This window comes from Anser cygnoides, chromosome 2 (assembly GCF_040182565.1).
Source record: "Anser cygnoides isolate HZ-2024a breed goose chromosome 2, Taihu_goose_T2T_genome, whole genome shotgun sequence".
Lineage (NCBI taxonomy): Eukaryota > Metazoa > Chordata > Aves > Anseriformes > Anatidae > Anser > Anser cygnoides.
The window spans coordinates 72,694,141-72,713,807 of record NC_089874.1 but is presented as its reverse complement, the minus strand read 5'-3'; the positions used below and the strand labels follow the sequence as shown (position 1 = coordinate 72,713,807).

Below are 19,667 nucleotides of genomic sequence, written 5' to 3'. Positions count from 1 at the left end.
AAGCATTAATCTTGCCCTGGTCCTGGCCAGCCCAGGCAGGGGGCTTCAGGGGTGCTTTTGGCCTCAGGTGGGCCCCTTGGAGATCTCCAGACCTTGCCAGGTGCCTCCAGGGGTCCACGCACTAAAAGGTCCAGGCCCACCCTCTCCACAGGGGGCCAAGCACAAACAGAAGAACCTGGTGGGAACCCCACAAATTAAAGCCCACAATGTTGCTCAGGACTACGCTAATTAGTTCAATAAAATCTTACCGGCTGGGATTTCTATGGAAACTCAGCAGTCCCTGCCTCCGCCAGCGGTGACACCATCCAACTGCTTCAGCAAAGGTGCTGGGAAGTTATCAGGGACACTTGGCTCAAAACCGAGTTGTCTTGCAACATTTTTCTGAAGTGCTGTTTGCTTTGGCCTGTGGATTCTAATGAGGAAAACAAACAACAACAACCAAAACACAACAAACACCACAAACAAGTAGATAATTTCTAGGAACACACTAATGGCTTTAGGGATGAAGTCTGTGAAGAGAAAAAAAAAAAAAAGGCAAAGGCAGTGGAAGTTGTGAAACTTCAGAAATGTCTGGAGCATGCCCAAGGCTTGTATTAAAATGAAAGGGGGTAAAAATGGGTCGGATCTTTTTCTTTTGAATTTGTATTCTACCTGTTCAAGGGGCTCCTTGAAAACTAGTAATGACCACAAGTGTATTTCATAACTCTGAAAACAGAAGAGAAGTAAAAACAATCACTTTGTTCTCTGCCTTTTCTGTGAAACAACATCCCTTTAGAAACACACAGCGCTCTATTCAGTATCCAAACTGTGTTATTAAACTACCAGACATACACACAACTCTAAAACCTAGAAATACAGAGCAGGGGGACACTATTTTTTTTAAAGAAGCCATTTCTAACAATGTGGCAAGGAAAAAGAAAAAAAGGGTGGAAAGACACATTTTATATTAGGACCAGATGTGGAAAGGGGGGAAAAATTAAGTTTGTGCCAGCCAGCATCGAGGAGGATTTTTATGCTTCAGCTTCGGAGCTGAGCCTGCAGCACGCCGTACCACATGCTGGTATCAGTCACTCTAAGGACGACAGCATATTAGCAGCATAACGCTCTTGCCAGCAGAGAGCAGGGAGCTGGTAAACTAACAGCAACCTCTTCTCTCTGTCTAGTACTTGCAGCCTTTCGGAAAGTTAGTGAAAGCCTGTTCAAACTCTGCTGCAGTCCAAACTTCAAGCCCATTGAAAAGCTTGCTCTGGCCCCAGTCCAAAGTCCAGTGTTTTATTACCAGTCTCATGTCTTTCTGTCCTTGGTCTTCTATTATCCACTTATTTTCTTAGCTTTCTAGACAAAAAAAAATAATAAAGCATCCTTATAGTTCAACAACTATCTTAACAAATTCTGGTACATGCCGTGGACCTCGTTAATTGATTCCACATCCAAAGCACAAGACTTTGGGCTATTTTTGTTGTTCAGAGCTGTACATTGGCCAACATCCTCTGCATATAATTAACCCCCTATTTCCATGGAATCTCTGCATTAACTTATTACAGGCTCAGCTGGTAATGAACTCCCAGGAGAAGTCCACATACAAACACTGGCCATTGGCTTTGCTGCCCACGTGGATTAAACAAAAATTAATCTCATCTATTTGGTTATTCATTTGGTGTCTTTAAATTGGAGGCGTTTTTCTGCTTCGTTTGATGCACACAAAGAAAGAGGGATCTGGCTACTGAACTTTATCCAGAAACATCCATGTGTGGAGCAGATTAATGGGAACTTTTCATACCCATAATAGCTTTACAGCAGCGAAGTAGAACACGCAGTTCTCCCCGGGTGACTATAGTGCTCTGGGAGACAGGGAAAACAAATGTGGCTAGAAGATAGTAATGTTTTGCTCATCAAGCACTGCGTAGTTTAGACATCATTAAAGTGACATGTTTAGAACTAAGCCTGGGAGGAAACTCAGCTACTACGGTGTATGGTTTTTTTTAATGCCTTTTCTTTTTTTTTTTTTGGTGACACTCTGAAGCTTTTGGACACTGCAGTAAAAAGAAGGATGTGACAGACAGAGATGTCCCAAAGCAGCTGCTGGTATCAAGTGACCATATGTAAAATGGTAAAAGGAAACTGACAGGAGGACTAGCAAGGAAAAGCAGCAGCAGCAGAGATTACCAATTTTCCCCCTCTACCTGCCTCCCTTCAGAAATTAGGCTTTATAAATTAAGATATCAGATCAGCTATTTTTATACCACTTATAACTTAACACATAGCGAGCACCTGGCTGGGACCCAAAAGATGAAGGTCCTTTTCCAGGCTTTGCACTGACCACAGATAAGTCACTGTACTGTTGCGTGCCTCAGTTTCCCCATTGGTAAAGCTGGAGTAACAATAACCACATCCCTTGGAAAATGCTCTGAGAACTACCAGGGAAAAGACTGTAGGAGAGTAACTCTAAATGAACTCATTTCTCCCCTACTTCCTTAGCATCTCATCAAACCTCTCCTCAAAAAAGGGGTGGCTCTTGGGTTTTTGGGTTGAATATGCCATAAGTGGTGATTGGGTGGGTGGCACTTCATCTACCAGCTTGCATGTCATTGTCTGTGCTGTTCTTACACCACCAGAGAACACAGAACAGAGATCCTCCTGCAGTTTTTGACAGTACCTTTCTTTATATTGTATGGACATCTCTCTGGTCCATCAGACCTGCATGGAGGTTTCCTGAACAGATGTCATGGGGCCTCTTGGTCTTCTCTCTGCCACAGCCACAGAAGCTGCTTCTTGGCATAATTTACTTCCGCACATTAAAACATGAACTTGAGCCTCAACTTGAGCCTTCCAAATACTTGGTCTACCTTTAGTGGACAGTACTAGACCCATTTCTCACTGGAAGTCCTTTCCTCTAAACATCCCCTCCCCACTTGTGGGGAAAAACTCATTACTTGGAAAGGTATTTACACAAACTTTCAGTTGGCAGAGGGCGTCCATGTGCTGTTAAATCCCACAGTCCAGTTTAAGTCCTCTCCTTGTACGACATTCCTGTTGTTGTAGGGCTTTCTGGAAGAGGAGCAGAACTGGAAATATGCTTTGGGGGTTTTCCTGGCCCAGACAAGCACTGCTCTTCTTGCAAGTCAAGGATGGAACCCATCAGAGATCAGGACCTTGAGCTGACCTTGGAGGTGGCCCGAGCAACCTGGAGGACCGTAAGTAGAGTGAAGTGAAGGGGGCTATGCATACACCTGCTGCCCTCCAACCTGGCCGTGACAGGACACCTAGTCCCAACCCCGCTGCCTTTACACTTGCGAACAGGGGTAACAAGGACAAAAAGGCTGCAGCTCTGCCTTTTTCAGGGTGAGCTTTCCAGTCTCACATGGCAGCGCAGGGACTCACTCAGGTGGTTAAAGGCTGGGGCAGCGATTCCCAGCCGGTCAGCACCCGAGCCAGCTGGATTACAGCCTACGTGCCTCAAAGCCTCCCACCACCGTGCAGAAGTCGCCTTTGACAAGCAGAGGCAGATGGGCTTGGGGAACAGCGAGTGCAGTGGCCCAGCTCATTCTCTGAGGCATCTCTCCCTGCCTGTCCCCCACCTTTCTCAACAGCATCTCCTGTGTGTTGTGGGGCCGGGGGAACAGCTGGCTGTTCCTCAGCAGCTGCTCCTCCTGGCCACCTCCATGTCCCACTGGTGCTGCTGGTTACGTAGGAGAACAAGCAGCCAGGGTTTTGCTGGGGTATGTCGAGAAGCAAGAACAGCTGTCATGCCACCTCCGTGGTTGCAGGAAGCCACAGCAGGTCTCTGCAGGCTTGCATGGGTGAAGGCCCTCATGGAATAGTGACAGGAGCCTTGTAGCCCTGTGTTACCTATTCCAAACTCTGAACAGAAAACATTAAAAACTGCTGAAGGACTTAGGAAGAACAGCTTCCAAGAGAGGGCTCAGATCCATTGCCTTAAGCATCCTACATCTGAAAACCACCAACCTGCCCCCAGGCCACACCACCACAGGTCTATCTGCAGAGCATCCAGTGTGCTGCGGCCTGGGGTGCCACCATCACTCGTCTCCTCATGGTTTTCCCTCAGACTGACAGACTAGTGACAGGATCGTGACTGGATGTTTCATGCCTTCTGCAAGGTTTTAGGTCTGGGCAGAAAACTCCAGGCTTTGTTTGTCTGACAGAGGTCTCTATTCGCTTGCGAATGCCTACCACAACCAGCTGGCTGGCATCTGCCAAACAAGCAGAAGAGCAGGAAGCAAAGCGTGTCCACAAGACGGAAACCAGGCTTGAGAGCGCGACACAAAAGCAAGTGGGGAGGTGTCTGGGACCCACCCACTTCTTCAGAGCAGCCTTTCAAGCTGCTGCGCCACTAGTATTTAGCCGGTCGACCAGTTCATCTAGTCAGCAGCATCAGCAAACAGCTCCACTTAAACTGTGCTGCTGGTACACTCTGCTCCCCCATGCAGCTGCTGCCAGGACATTAGCGCTGCCTGGGCACAGCTGGAAACTAACCCACCAGCTCAGGGACCGAGGCCATGCAAACGTGCAGTGAGACACATGGATGAACCAGCCACTGGACGGCTGACTCAGTTTCTCCAACAGAGCCTCCCCACTCGCCTTTTTCCAGATCCAAAGCGTCTCTGCCTGGTAACAGCAAGAGGAGTACAGCTACGAACAGCCTAGGGCAGAGCAAGAAGACAAAGCAAAGCAGAACTGGCACTTCTGTTTACTGCATCAAAGTCAACACTGGAAGGACATTGCTATAGTTGACTGTAAACAGTACAAGATGGTTTTTGCAAGCAAACAAATTGGTTGAACGTGTCCAGACCCGTGTTCATTACTAGTGTGGAGACGAAGCTGGTGGGATTCTTGTGGTGCTGAATTATTTGGCTTGGTACAAGTACACATTCTCACATATGAGTTTTGCACCAAAGTACAAAAAAACGGTGTATGAGAATTGGTACTCTAAGAGCAGGATTGTATCTAATCTAGCAGTCTTACTTTCTGTTAAAATTCCCATGAGAACAACGGTGTGACTGCCCTTTCTTCAATATTTGCTAATGCTCCTAAAATACTGGGAAGAATTTTGCTAATCATCCATTTCCTTACATTTTGCAAAGCAGCTGAAATCAAACCTTAAAAACTACAAGACATGCAACAACTAGTGGCGGTTTGTAAGCAGCACCAGTTAAAAAACCAGCCAGAAGATTACAGCACAAAACATTTTTCAAAGGAAACTCAATAGCAGAGCATTGTCGAGGATGTGATGAATGAAGATTGCTGAGTTGTCTTTGAGGATGGATTTCGCTTCCACTGAAGTCAATTAGACCCTAGGGGAGAGATTTAAGGAATTCATTTCTCATTCAACCTGAAGCCTTCTCAAAGGAACTTGCATATCCATGCTGATATCCAAAACCTCCAGCTCAAGCACCCAAAACTCAGACCACCCACAGCTGTCGTACATGTTCAGGTCTCCCCAGCAGAGTGAAGGGGAGCCTAGTGGATTGCCAGCTGCCCTGTTCCCTACTTCTCGTATTCCCTGACCCATGGAAACCACCTTCAGAAATGGAGGGTGGTGACCATCACACACCTCCAAAGCAGGTATCCCATGATCTTCCTCCCTTTTTAGCTTATTCTCCTCATGGTGCTTGGGGTGAAACACATCAATCCATCTGTAATCACACATAAAGTGCTATAGAAAGCTCTGATAAGCTGCTAGGACACAGTTATTGTTACAAATCACATTTGCTTTTTAAATTCAGGGAATAAAGAAAGAAAATCCATCTATGGTAAAAGCAGATGATGCTATCTCAGGAAAGGCTAGAACTTCCTGATCCTTAAAACATTTATCAGAACAGTGTCAGCTAGGTTTTTAAAACACAATCTCTCTGTGTCAAAAATGTAAATTTACAACAGACGCAGGTACTTTTCCAAAGTTTTACCCACACATTTGCAAGGCCTCATGCTGACACAGTGAGGAAGTTCTACCAGCTCAACAAATAGCAGGATTTTTGAGGTGAGTTATTCAGGCCAACTCAGGCTCTGTGACCATTTACTTAGCTTTTGGTTTATTTTGGTCTAGCCTAAAACTGACTTCAAGATCAATTATTCTGGTTTAAAACAAAGTTGTCCACGCATGGCTTTGTAACAATTTTAAACTTTGCTTTCAGTCATGGAAAGCAACTTTCCCACATAGCAGAGGACAGGACAAGTTTTAATTCACACCCTTATTTATTTTAGAATTCCTGTGTGGAGCTATTCTTATTTTGGAATAAAAGCACTCATGCACAGACTCAAGTAACTAGGGAGTCAGAACCCATGTAATTATTTCTGAACATTTTGTGTGTACACCAGCATTGTATCAAAATGCCTGTTCTGTATGCCAATTCTGATGTAATGACATCACTCACTGTAATAGATTATTTGGGAATTAAAACCAAAATAAACAGGTATTATAAGGAAAAAATATTGCCACATGAGGGCATGCTTCATCTCTTTCAAAAGCTTGCCTTTCAGTCTCGGACATTTAAGGCAAGTTACATTTCTAGACCTAGTTTTAAGAAAAAGAAAACTCAGTTTTTAAACATGATTTGCTAGGTTTCTAAGGTACAAATTAATTGCAAATTTATTACAAACTTTGAGAAGAAATATTCTTTGCTCCCATCCATGAATATACTACTTTTCTAGGCTGGCAGCAGCACATGCTTTGGTCTTAGGGCAGAGGAGATGAGCTACCTGGATGCATAATACTCAAGTTTTATACAGTTTGGTTCCTTGCAATAACCATAGCAAACTAAAACACAAAGCTACGGAGGATATAAATTTCACCTTTTGCCCAATGGGAACGGTTTCCTGGTTGATCAGACACATCATGGGGAATAAGGGCAAAGGTTGCCATCTCCTACAGTCTGCTTGCAAAAAAGGGCAGGGTTGAGGGGTTCCCCAGCTTTAAATCTATCTGGGTCTGTCTCTTCCTGGACATGACCACACAAGCTTCAGTGCACCCACAGGGTCCTCAAATCACAAGATCAGTACCAAACTGGCACATCACCTTTAAAGAGTCTTGTAGAGACTCCTCAAATTATGCAGTAATCCCAGCAAAGCCCAAGTGACCTGCACTGCCACCTTTTAGGCAAAAGTTTCCACCTTTTAGGCAAAAAAAGTCCACCTTTTAGGCAAAACTGCCACCAATAGGCTTCTGGAGCCTTGGGCTACTGACACATTTGTTGTAACAGCCCAGAAATGAATTAGATTGTACTGATGAGTCAATGAGAGGTTAATCTCTCCATTCAGAGAGCTGCACCAGAGCAGGGAGGATCCTTGAGACTGCCAACTTTCTCCAGTCTCCGAAGCAGGATTTTGGACCCATGGTAGAGTACAGAGATAAACTAAGAAGTAACAGCATCCAAGCCTTTGAGTCACTAGAAGTAATTTTTCACTGGTGAGTCACAGTATCTGCACATCCTTGCTTCCTGGAAACTTAGGGTACTTAAATACGTAATATCTCACTTGAATATCATGTCTGTATCATGGAGACAGTTCTCCAAAGTGTTTCTCCTGCTACCTTTCAGCTCTAGCCAGTGTCCACGGATGCTAAACATGCTAAAGGACCCGGCCTCACGATTACTTGCTAAAATCAAATGGGAGGGGTTTTAGTAACTTCCAGAGGAGCAAGGACATGCATTCAGTTTCAGATACCTGACACTCATCTGACCTGTGCTCAGCCATCCCTGCCAGAGAACAGCAGCTCCTGGACGATTCATCTTCAGCTTAATCCAGGGAACCAGGAAGCTGCAGAAGCTGTGGCTGTGACAGCACACAACTTTGCAATTTTGGCAGTCTGGGCTTGTGCTGACTAAGATGCTAACACTGACAATAAGAGACAGCTTATTGGGGAATCTTTCTTCGGCTTCTCCTTCTATCCCAGAGATGTAAATCCACCACACTCGTCTTTCACCACCGCACCCATGCTCTAAGATGATTTCATCTGGCCACAGAAAAGACAGATGAAACACGAATGCTCCAGCACTTGTGGAAGCAGGTGCAAGAAAAGACATAGGTGGAGGGATAAAAAAATTGATAGATGTTTTTTAATCCTTTGACCTCAACAGTATTAAATTCCCTGATATTTTTGTTGTTGTGAATGTGTTTCCATCATAAAATTAAAAAGTGACAGGCTTTATGGCTTCATCTTAAAATATCAAAGGAAAAGGCACTGTAATGTTGGATGAGAGCATCAGTCAGCCTCCTGGGTTAACACTGACTAAAATTTTGCTCTTCCTTCTGAGATTTTACCAAGAGTAGTTTTGGGTTGATTCATCAATACCGAAGTAACTGGATATTTATAGCATCCATGGGGCTGGATACATCACTCCCCTGGATGAGCAGAGCCAAAGAAACAAGAACCCTGGTGGCGCAGAGAGGCCACCCTGATTGATGCAGGGGCCTGGCTGTGGAGGCCGCAGAGGGTTCTCCCCTCTCTGCACCAGGCCCACACAGGCAGGAGGGCAGGTGCCAGCCCACCCTGATCCACACCACCACCATTTTGTAGGCAGCCTTGGCTGGGTGTCAGCAGGAGCCCAGCACTGCCCCAGTCAGAGCAGGGAGATGAAGGAGCACTGCAGATTTGGAGGGGGGAAGCCCTTCCTTGTCTGGGTTAAGCAGGATGGGGACACCTGATGTCACCGGCCTATCAAGGTGCTTGTCACCCAGCACAAAACCTCTAGGGAAGGCAGCAGGATGCAGAAGATGTCCGCCTTCCTAGGCCGGTGACAGCTGAGGCATCAGCTGGCTTACCAGCTTCCCCCAGGGGCAGCAGCAGGGCTGCCGAGAGGAGCCTCTGAAGTGGCTCACACTGCACCTCCAGACAGAGCGCCTTGTCACCATGCTGATACACTCCAAAATCCCTGAGCTACTGATGGCAGCTGGGCTAAGGCAGTGTTTTAACTGGCCCTCGCTTCAGCAGGTAACAATCCGCCTTGTAGGCCACTGCCTGCATGTGGAAATCTCTCTCGCTTTTATTTAATCTTGGGAGATTCCCTAATGACTGGAGAGGAAGGGAAATTACAATGTCCCAAAGGTCTGAAAGGCAAAATTTCAGAAGGAGCTGGATACTGAAGTTCCTTTTGCACGACTGCAAACCCCAGCCAAAGCCCTCAGGCACAGTGCAGGTAGGTTAAACCAGATCACTGAGTATGCCCTTACGCAGGCACCATCGTCAATAGGATTTTTGCCCCACTCACAACAATGAGCCTTTTTATAAAGCACCAGCTTCCTGATCCACCTTCACTGCCAGTGCTGGAAACGCTGACAAGCAAGCTCCAGCTCATCGAGGTGCTGTGGCCACGGCAAAGCCACCCCCTTCCTCCTTGCCTCCCCAGCCACAGGAGAGCTGGCCACAACCCTGGCTGTGTCACGAGCTCTCAAGAAATTGGCAGGCTTGGCCTTGCCACTGCTGAGGTGCGAGCATGTGTTTCATTTGCCTGGTAAGCCGTGGTAGAGTGGCGGTGAACATCTGGGTTGAGAAAGCTGCCGCCACCGCTTGCCAAGCATAGGTGAGTCAAAGCCCTGACAATGGGTATGTAAATGCAAAGCATTTACAGACAGAACAGGAATAAAAACCTCACACTGTACTGAGAAGCACAAGGCAAAAATCACTGGTCACTGTAAAAAATAAATAGAAAGTTAGGCTTTCTGTGGGGTCAGAGCTAAGCATGAGCTCTTGCTTCAGCCCAGGGACAACTGTGTCCAGCCTCTGTGGAGGAGAATCCCCCTTTGACTGGGGAAGAACACAGGCAGCAGGCACAAGGAGAACAGCACATGGCAGCGATCATGAGAGAGTGGCAAACAGCCATCCTGACTGGTGGTCACAAAGCTGTCCAGCAGCTGCACAGGGGGAAAAGAAAAAAAAACAGCAAAAGAGAGATGGAGTGGAGGAGGAGGGGAGGAAGTTTTAAAGACAAACAGATTGAGGGCAGCCTCTCAAACAAGTCAAAACTCACGGAGACAAGCACGTTCCTCCTCTGAGAAAAGTCCCAATAAAGCAGGAGGCATCTGCGAATGAATAAAAAAAAAAAGGAATAAAACCTGGACAAGTAGGAAGCTGCAGTCAATCAGCTTCATACATATTTAACAGGAATGTTCATCCGAATAGAGGCCTGCCTGTAGTGCACTAGAAACGAGTCTGCTGCCCAGGAGGAACACACAGAAAGCCTCGCTTACAGCCAGCATGGGACAGAAAGGCAGAGGATGGCTCACTGTTGTCGGGGAAGACAGGGAAAAAGGAGCCCTGATGGAAATGGAAGAGATGGTGAGGGATTGGGCAGCCCCTGCTCCTGTGCTGATAAGATATCCAGGGAAGGACATGCTCTCCAGTCCCTGACCCAGGGAAGAAAGGAGAGACCATGCTCCACTTTGCAACGGAAATCTCACTCCTGGCATCGGCTGCAGGGGACAAGCAGTGCTGCTGTCTGTGAAGCCGGAGAGGTTGAACCATGGCCCAAGAAACAGCACAGTTGCCCAAGCTGCGATAGCCCCAGAAAAAAAAGCTTTAGCTCTTGTTTTCTGGTCCAAAGTTCCTGCTCTCAGTGCAGCAGAACAGCTTTGACAAGCCAGAGAAAGCCAGAGGAACATGTGCCAGGATCGTGACTGCTCTCAGGAGGATGTGGGGTAGAAGGATCGCGTCTACATTAGTCTCTCTATCAATGGCCTGGATCCAGGCATAGACTTGGATTATAAACCTCTTGACACACACCTCAGTGGGCTCTTTCAGACCCACATTAGCAAGGATTCATGCCTGACAGAAATATGCTGCACTGAACCACCTTGCTTGTGCTCCACCTCCACCTTGGCTGAACCGACACCTCTGCAAAGACAATGTGTCCTGTATCAGAGCTACTCCACAGGCAGTCCTCTGCAACCCCTTGACACAGAACATCACTCAACAGATGTATTAATATACATCGGGCTTGCCCCTATTGGTACAAAAATGAGAAACCCACCTTAGTCTACTAGCTTGGGAAATGTCATTGCAGGATTCCCCCTGATTATTGTCCTTCAGCGGCACCCCTGTGAAACACAAAGACAATTCCTACCAAGACCTATTTCCTCTCTATCCAGCACAGCCTGTAATAGGAGTTCTGCAACCCCAGCTATGTCCTCGCTGACACCTGCTCAGCCTCAGAGCCCTCCAGGGGTTTGCACAAACACGACTGGCTGAACTTTACGGCAAGGCACGGGAAAACAGATAGTCTCATCCCACGGGATGCTACAACCCTGTTGACACAGCTCACAGTGGCTGCTAAATGGTGTTTCCAGAGCAGACTTCCCTCTCTTCAAGATGCAGAGGCTCTCTCTGGGGCAGAAACAATGGCTCCAGCCTGCCCTGTTACCTGTGGCAAATGAGCATCAGCTAGCCAAGGAGAGGCTCTCACCTGGCAGATGGGAAGCAGAACGTGGCTGAAGAAAAAGAGGAGCACACCTACAGCACATGACAGTAGTACGTGATATGTTCCAGAGATACGTGAAAATGACAGTTATGAAAGAGATGGGAGGGGGAAAAAAAAAAGAATAAAGTTTCTTGGCTCGTGTCCAGGGGGAAAGGTTCATTTCTGTCATCAGACTTAATGGCTGAGCCTAGGGAGAAATGCAAATGCTATCAGGTCCTCCCTTCCCAGGGAGAGAGCAGGGTCAAAGGCAGCCCCACCTTTCCTCCCCGCATGCATGCCATCTGCCTCCGCCTGACCCGAGGCTGGCGGTTGTCCTGAACTGCCATTGTAGCCGGGTTTAAGGAGAGCAGCAGCAGTCTGCATCATGCAGGGAATCAGAAGTACTTTTGCCTCAGGCACCACGGTAAGCTCAACGGGAACCCGTTTTCATGCGTCAGATGTATTACATGGATGCCACACATCCCATTTGGCAACTCCCTCAAGTATTGCAAGCTTCTGGACAAAGGGACTCCCAAACTCTCTGGATCTGGCACAGCACTCGCCGACTTGAATTTAGACTCGCATTCTTGGCCAGAAGCCCCGAGCAAGCGCTGTGAAGGAAGCGCCTTCGTCCCCCCTCTCCCTCCTTCCCCTCCTACCCCCGGACGGAAGGCATGTTGAATCGCTCCTCTTCACGGGCCAGGGAGTGCTCTTCTTCTGGAACAAAACCCTCCGCACGGGGAGCTCTGCTGCTCCTGCTCTTCTCAATCCATCAGAAGAAATACTGCTGGGATCCTGCTCTGCTGGAGCCAAAATACATCGCAAAATCCAGCTAGTTTCGCCAAGATTTTGTTTAGGAAGAAAACCAGGAAAACAAAGTGTTCCAGCAGTGTTGAAACATTTATTTTCAGCATGTTTGCAGAGCAACATAGCTTTTTTTTTAATAAAAAAAAAAAAAACTTAAACACTACTGTCATTTTAATTTTCTGTCTGTTTGTATTGCATCAGGTAAGCTGCAAAACTCAAAATCAAAACTTTCAATTCACCCAAAGCAAATAAAGGAGTTGGGTGTAAAAAAAAAAAAAAAAAAAAAAAAAAGTGACACCAGCTCAAATTCTGAAAGCTATCCTCTATAAAACTGAACTTAAAACTGCATTTTCAGCCTCTGTACAAATGTCAAAAATTATTTTAATTCAATTCTCAATCTACAAAAATCTCCTGGTAGAGATAAGCTTTTACCACTAGGTAAGATGGGACAAGTGCTGTATTGTGTAAAATGTTGTTATAAAAGCGTTATAACTCCAGTAAGACGATCTAGTAGTACAGCGTCTAAAATTTGAAATTTAAAAAAAAGTGAAATTCCCTTCACCTATAAAAGTATAGCACCAGGAGAAAAGCTTTCTGTACATCAGAATTTTACAGATTCTGAAATTATATAATCTTAAATGACGTTTCCCAGCATCGGTCTTCAATGTGACTTTTCAAAATGGTGAGATGACTTCAGCATCCTATTAGTCGTGTTCTCATGTGCATGTATGCACCTCCACTGGTCTTACAGTTGTAAGTTAGGACAGGATTTGGGCCATGATATCCATAGGGCAAACTGCAAATCCTTAGAGGAGAGGGGAAAAAGAGACAGTAACCCTAGAACAATTAGTGAAGTTAAAGACAAGAAAATCTAATAATGTCAATAGAAGCAATGCTATGAGTTCACATAAGTCTAAGTAAAACATTTGGACTTTAGATACCATCTAGGTTAAGGACTCTGTAGGAATCACTGAACTGAGCACTAAAATAAAGCCCCTTTGGAGGAGGCAGCAGCTTTAAATCTACAGAAAGCAACTTTACATACCGACTGCAGGCAGAGAGCACAGAATACTACGCTTAAGCAGAAATTGCAGGAAGCACGTGGGTGGCAATAGCCATCCTCCACACTAGCATTTAGTGGAGGACACTGCGACCATTCCTCTGGATGGTTCCTCTGGGAAAGCTCTGCTCCGCAGCAGGATCCACCACCAAGGTGCACCCCACTATCCAGGGGCCTCCAGCTGGTCTTAGGATGAGCCTCCTGGAATTACCAGGGATGGACTCAGAACAGTCAGAAATAAAACTTGAGATCTTGGACCTAATACAATAGGTCTTGGAGGCTGTACAAGAGCCACAGAGATCAGATGTCACCCAGTGATTAGGAGAGGGAGGGATAATATCAAAGAGAAGGCAGGCCAGCTACGTTAAGAGGAAGAAAATTCCTTCGATTAAAGCCCAGACCTATGAGTCAGAAGCTCTAGTTTATACCCTTGGCAGAGCTGAAAACTTCCTGTGACATCTTCAGCAAATCCACTGTGCTCCTCAATACAATAGTATAATAATTCATAAGGACCAGAGCTTTAAATTAACTGGAGTTTATAGCCTGCTTGGAGCTCCCAAGGTGAAAAGCACTCTTACCTTACAGCCCAGCAGCAAAACCCTCCTGCCACCCATCTGCTGCGCACAGCACAAGCACTCCCAGTAGGATACCATACACAGTAATACTCAGGCTGATGTAAAACATGCTTTAGCACTTGCTACTTACTGCCATTAACAATAATGGCCCAGCATACTGCTTCCTCCTTTACTTCCTGTACCTTAAAGCCAGCTATATCCCACCTCATTCTTCATGAAGCGAAACTATTCCTATCATTATACCAGGTATATCCAAGTAAACAGGAAAAAACAGAAGATTTGTTATCAGGTACCATGGGAAGGGAGAAGGATGGTGATTGGCAGTTTTGGCAGCTATGTAAATGGTGCCAGGCATGGCTATTTTGTTAACCACCTCCCTGTCAAGAAAGCCAGTTCCATGGGGATTCATATTTGGAGAAGTCTTTCCAACACACTGCTGGCTCTTATCTTGAGCTGACATTACATGCTGTTCATCACAGGCCATGACAGAAGTTTTAGCAGCAGCAGCAGCTGCCAGAGTAGCAGAATATTCTCTGGGGGAAAAAATAATAATAATAATAATAATTACCTTGAATAATATCAGTTGCTCTACAGCTTTTACCTTCCAGTTGGGGATATTTGGCTCTGAGCTGATGAAAGCACTTTCAGAGTATCAGCTGGAAGGAGTAAGGCATCCAGATGTATTTAACAGAAGTAAAAACCTATGTATGCCCTACATTTCTTGACTGAAAGTCACCACCCAAAAATAGCTTGTGATCAAGTTATTTTTATTTAGAGAAGAGCCTGTGCCTTGAATTTGGATCCGAGTCCAAATTCCACTACAGTTTTGGACTGCTGTTAAGGTAGGATGCTCCATTCTGGCCCAGTTCAGAAACAGGATGACCAGTAAGGATGACCAGTATTCTTGCTTGCTTTGTTTTGTCTGTGTACGTGTCAAGGGTTCTTTGATGGTTCTGTATTTTTGGATCTGGAAATCCTGAAGAATCCTTAAAAAACACATGCACATTTTCTTTCTGCTTTCTCACATTTCTGAATGAACCCTTGAGCACAGGAGATTTCTTCTTTGCCCCAACTGGATATTCTTAAACATTTTATTACAACTTTCTGGTTCAGCTTTAACCACAGTGGTATTAACATAATAATTAACATAAATTTCTTGTAAAATCACTGTTAGTAAATTTGGATAATAACAAACTCTTAGGTATCTGGGTTTTTGCTGCACTGGGTACCCATCCTAGAGCTCTTGTTTATGCAGGAGGCTGACACAGCTCCACACACACCATTCCAGTTACTCATGTAAGAAACAAGCATTTTACGCATATTTTACAAACATGCTTTGTACAAAATACCCAAGTATGTATTCATCCCCAAAAAAACAAACCTGAAACAGCAGCAACGTTATCTGTTCCAGTAGATGTATCCAGCCCCACATGTATGCCTTGCCCATCTTCAGACCTGTAGGAGGCAATGCAGGAGCTGTCTGAGGCTGCAGACGTTCTGTGGGAAAGGCTGAAGCCTTCTTTTCTCCCCGTCCCTCCTTACTAAAGCCCATGGAAATGCAAATGCTCCCTCTTAAAAGTAAAGCAATGTCAGCTGGGTCAACTAACACCATCTTTGTCAGCACTGAAAACTATCTGACAGACTTCACCTGACAGATTAGGAAGACGTTGGACCACCTTTTCTAACAGCAGAGCAATGGGTACAGGAGCCATCAGCAGAGGGTTGGTAGCAAGCATCTGGAATGGCTGTAAGATCTCCAACCAGCTCAGCTGTTTGAAAATTAATGTCTGTCCACAGTCCTGTGGAACTGAGCTGGTACATCTTCAGACATCCTTACATAAATCTCCAGTGCACTCAAGAGATTTATGATAAACACTTGCTCTTTCCTTAACCTCCAGAACCTTTTCCACCTGCTGAATAACGTAAGATTCTTTCCCCTCAGCCAGCCTGTTCAATATCTATATAAAGCCTGTAGAGAAGATTCAGTGGCACCATGGACTGACTTGTCAGCAGTACACATATGACACCCATCTCTACATCATCTTCACCTCCCATGCAAATAACACCATTACCCAGCTCTTCAAGAGCTTGGCTGAGATCAGCAAATGAATGAAGAGATGTTGGCAGAAGCTGAATCGTCACAAGAGCCTGGGCTGAGGATGGTAGAGGAAAGTATCTCACATTTCCATAATATCATTCATTCTCCATCACTGGCATTAAGACTAACTGGAGATTTAATGTTTATCTGAACTCATTCCTCCTGGAAACTCCGATAGCTGCTTCTGCAAAATCCTCAGTCCTTCACTACTATTTCTGATCAGGTGACTTGCTAGTTTGAACTTGGCCCTTATGCCTGATTTCTACAAACATTTAGAAAAGATACCCTGTGCAAAAATGTGTTGGTCTATTTATTCAGCAACACAAGACCACCAAGCAAGCTTGAGCTGAGTTCTCTGCTCTGCTCACCACTCAGTCCCAGTTTAAATCAAAGGCCTTATTTTCAAAGCCTTCATCACCTTAGCAAAAAAAAATGTAAGGTGTAAGGACAGCCACAGTTATGTTGGAACCTGACAGTTATATTGCTCTGTAACAAAATAAATACTCAATCTGAAGGAATGTGCACCAGGGACAGAGGTTCCCTGGTGCCTAGGACATGACTACAGAGTCCTGACCAACTGCAGGAGAAAACCATAAATCTCAGAAGTCCAGAACAAAAGGGAAACTCCAGTTTTTCAGCCCAGCCTTCCCTTCTCTATTCTAATTGCACCAAAACCACCAGTGCTAACAAGTAGTCCATGACTGGCAGGCATGATGAAGTCTGATTTCCAAGGGCACACTCCAGTGCGGGTTCTCCGGTGCCTGACAAAAGGTGACCTGAGCTGACAGCATCGTGATATTTCTAGCACAAACAAGCTCTCTCTTGTGCCTCTTCTTTTTAAAATGTTATAGGAAGTTCAGTTTGAAATTTCTGTTCTTTTGCCAAATTCAGTTGAAACTGACCAGCAGGCCCACACTTTTGGGGATGTGGGGAGTTAGGGCACAATGGATTCACATGCACAGACAAACACACAGCATGAATTAGAGATTGTTTTATTAGGAACCAAAGTTGGCACACCTAAAAAGTGCCCTATGTAAGATGTAGGAGAGAAAAAGAGAGAAACAAATGTTGAAGGTGCTTTGTGTTTGTTTTCAAGAGCTCGTAAAGTAATTAGAGGCAGATACATAAAGTCACACATAAGCCTTTCAGTAGAACAGCAACAGTTAGGCAATGAAAACCTAGAGAAAAATCACAAAAAAAAAAAAATCCACACCACAGTGCCCTAGGTAATCAGGTCTGAAACAACAACAACAAACTAAAATAAACACAAAAGCTGCTTTTCAATTATATGAGATGCAAAATAAGTCAACAAGTCTAGAAAATACCACTGAAATGCACCTGAATCTGCGTCCTTAATTTCTGTTTTCTTCAGCACAAAAATTAGCCTTGAAGAATAAGTCAGATATTTATTTCTGACAACAACTGGCAATACTTTTGTGTGTTTCAAATGCAAGTCCAAGAACCTTTTGAATGGTTAAAAGGTGTGTGAAGGTTGTAAAGCTCAGAAGTCTTGCCAAGGATGATACAACTTTGCTGAATTTGTTAGTCTTACATTACCATGAATTTTTCACAGTAACCATTCAACATGACATCTGCCTAAGTCTGTCCAAACCTTTGGGTTCATGTGACAGGGAAGAAGTGACCAGGCAAAACATCAGAAGTAGAAACGTGGAATCACCGAAGAGGCCCACTCAAAAGCTGTGCCACTGTGGGGTTATATCTTGCCAGGCTCTCCTGATGATTGATTCCAGCAGCAACATTTGGGTTGGCACACAGTGCCAATGAGTCAGCATTTTTAAGTTACAACTGAGAAAACAAGAAAGAAAAAAAAAAAGTTTTATTATTTGGTAAGGCAAGTAGCATCATAGTGTTTCCAAGCATTAGTGCAAAGCAACCTCCTCCCCGTTCCCTCCCCAAAGCCTGCCTTATTTTCCTAAACTGTCGATTCATAAACCAGTAAGTGTGCTGCTTCTTTCTGCTTCATATCCTCCATCCTGCTTGCACATGTGCTCAGCCAGTAACAGGCACCCAGAGCGAAACAGGATTACGTTCCTCTGGTTTGGAGTGTGAGCACAGCCCTGGGTGGGGCTGCCGGAGGATCAGCTCTTAATAAGGTGTCCAATTTATAATCTAGCAGGGTGAGGAGCAACTGAATTTCACAATGAATAGCTCTTCTGTCTTACCATCTCCTGAGGCTGGCTGCCTGGCCAGCCTGCCTCATCCCTTTCTCTCTCTCTCTCTCCCGCAGATGTTGCTCTTTTACTAACTTTTTGCTGTTTCCCAGACTGGAAATATAAAGAGGAAGGAAAACAAGAAGTATCCACCCGTATCTCGTTGGAGACTGCAAACCGTGGTAAAATGAGCAAACTATCTGCTAGCTAGCTTAATAGGAAATAAACCCCTGCTATTTACTTATTCCAAGAAGGCTGAATTTCAACCTACAATCCCGCTCCCAGGGACTGCCGTGGTGCCAAGAGATGCCTGTATAAGGAATGCTCTGCACAACAGCCCCAGACGTGTGGGCCACCAGGCGCTAAGGCACGCGGCTGATGGGGAGAGAGGATCGGTCACACACTGCACAGCACAGAGGATGAGCGGAGGGATGTGGTTCCCAGACTAATGCTGCCTATGGTGCTGTCTTAAACCTCTCCCACTTAAAACCTGACCCTTTTAAAGGGCCTCGGACACTGCTTTCCACACGCACTGCCCCGAGATGTACCAGCCGCGCTCTCTGCGTCCTCAACATTTTTCCCCTCACAGATCAATATGGCCACAAGCCTTCTCTTCGGGGGGAGCTGAGGTTTGTCAGGCAGCGATAGCTATCCCGCAGGACCAGCAAACCAAGCAGCCGAGCAACCCCTGCAGCCACAACCAGCTGCTTTCTGCTGCCAGGAGGGCTGAGAGACGAGGCTGGGCCCGTTCCCCCTTGGGGCCGGGGAGCCTTTCGCTCTCCTCGGCCCCTGCTGTCCCCCCCGGCCGAGCGGCGGCACGGCGCAGCACCCTCTGGCGGCACTCGGCGGCCGGGCTTGGGAGCAGGGCCTCGGCCTCCTCTGCATCCGCGGGGACACCTGCTACACACAGAGCCTGGGCAGGGAAAGGCCTCAGCAGGGAGAGGGTTAGGTTCGCCGCGCAGCTGAGCGTGGATTTCTCCCCTCGCCGCCGTCCAAAGATTCACCCTGCCCCAAGAGACTTGCGCAGAGCCTCCCGCACCCCCGGGAAATACAGCTAATAGATTTCTTTGTCATTGTGATGATCTAACCGGGCCTCACAAAGCATAAATCCACAACGGCCTGGATTCAGGAATTACACCTGTGCTTCTAGACACCTATAATCCCCATTTCCGTCTCTACGCTGGCACTGCATTCTGTACAATGACTTGTTTCCCTCCACAGCACTTAAACAAAAATTAACTACATCTCCACCTGAAAAGTCACCATCACTCTGTGCTTCCCCCCTTGCCAAAGAGCAGTGAAAGGTGATACCACCAGCCACCTGGTCAATCCTTGTCAGGGTAGGGGGCATCTGGCTCCCGTAAGATTTTTTATACAAGCAGTCTGTTTCCAGGACCGCTGCTGCTTCTGCAGCAGGATGCTGTTTTCAGGATGTGATTTAAGCTGAACTAACGATCACAGAAAAAGAAGAAGCAGGGAGCGTACACTCGGCTTCCTGGAAAAGACACCTGAGCTGATCCAAAGGCCTCCTGCAACCACAGCCCGTCC

General features: G+C 46.0%; 1 long non-coding RNA gene across 1 annotated transcript; it reads right to left on the bottom strand.

Moving 5' to 3' along the window:
• Positions 1-12,486: 12,486 nt before the first annotated feature.
• Positions 12,487-16,914, bottom strand: LOC136790122 (uncharacterized). Its single transcript, XR_010829427.1, has 3 exons — positions 15,499-16,914; positions 15,232-15,305; positions 12,487-13,020 (listed from the first exon to the last, which is right to left on the bottom strand). It is a non-coding gene; the product is annotated as an uncharacterized lncRNA (long non-coding RNA).
• Positions 16,915-19,667: the final 2,753 nt, after the last annotated feature.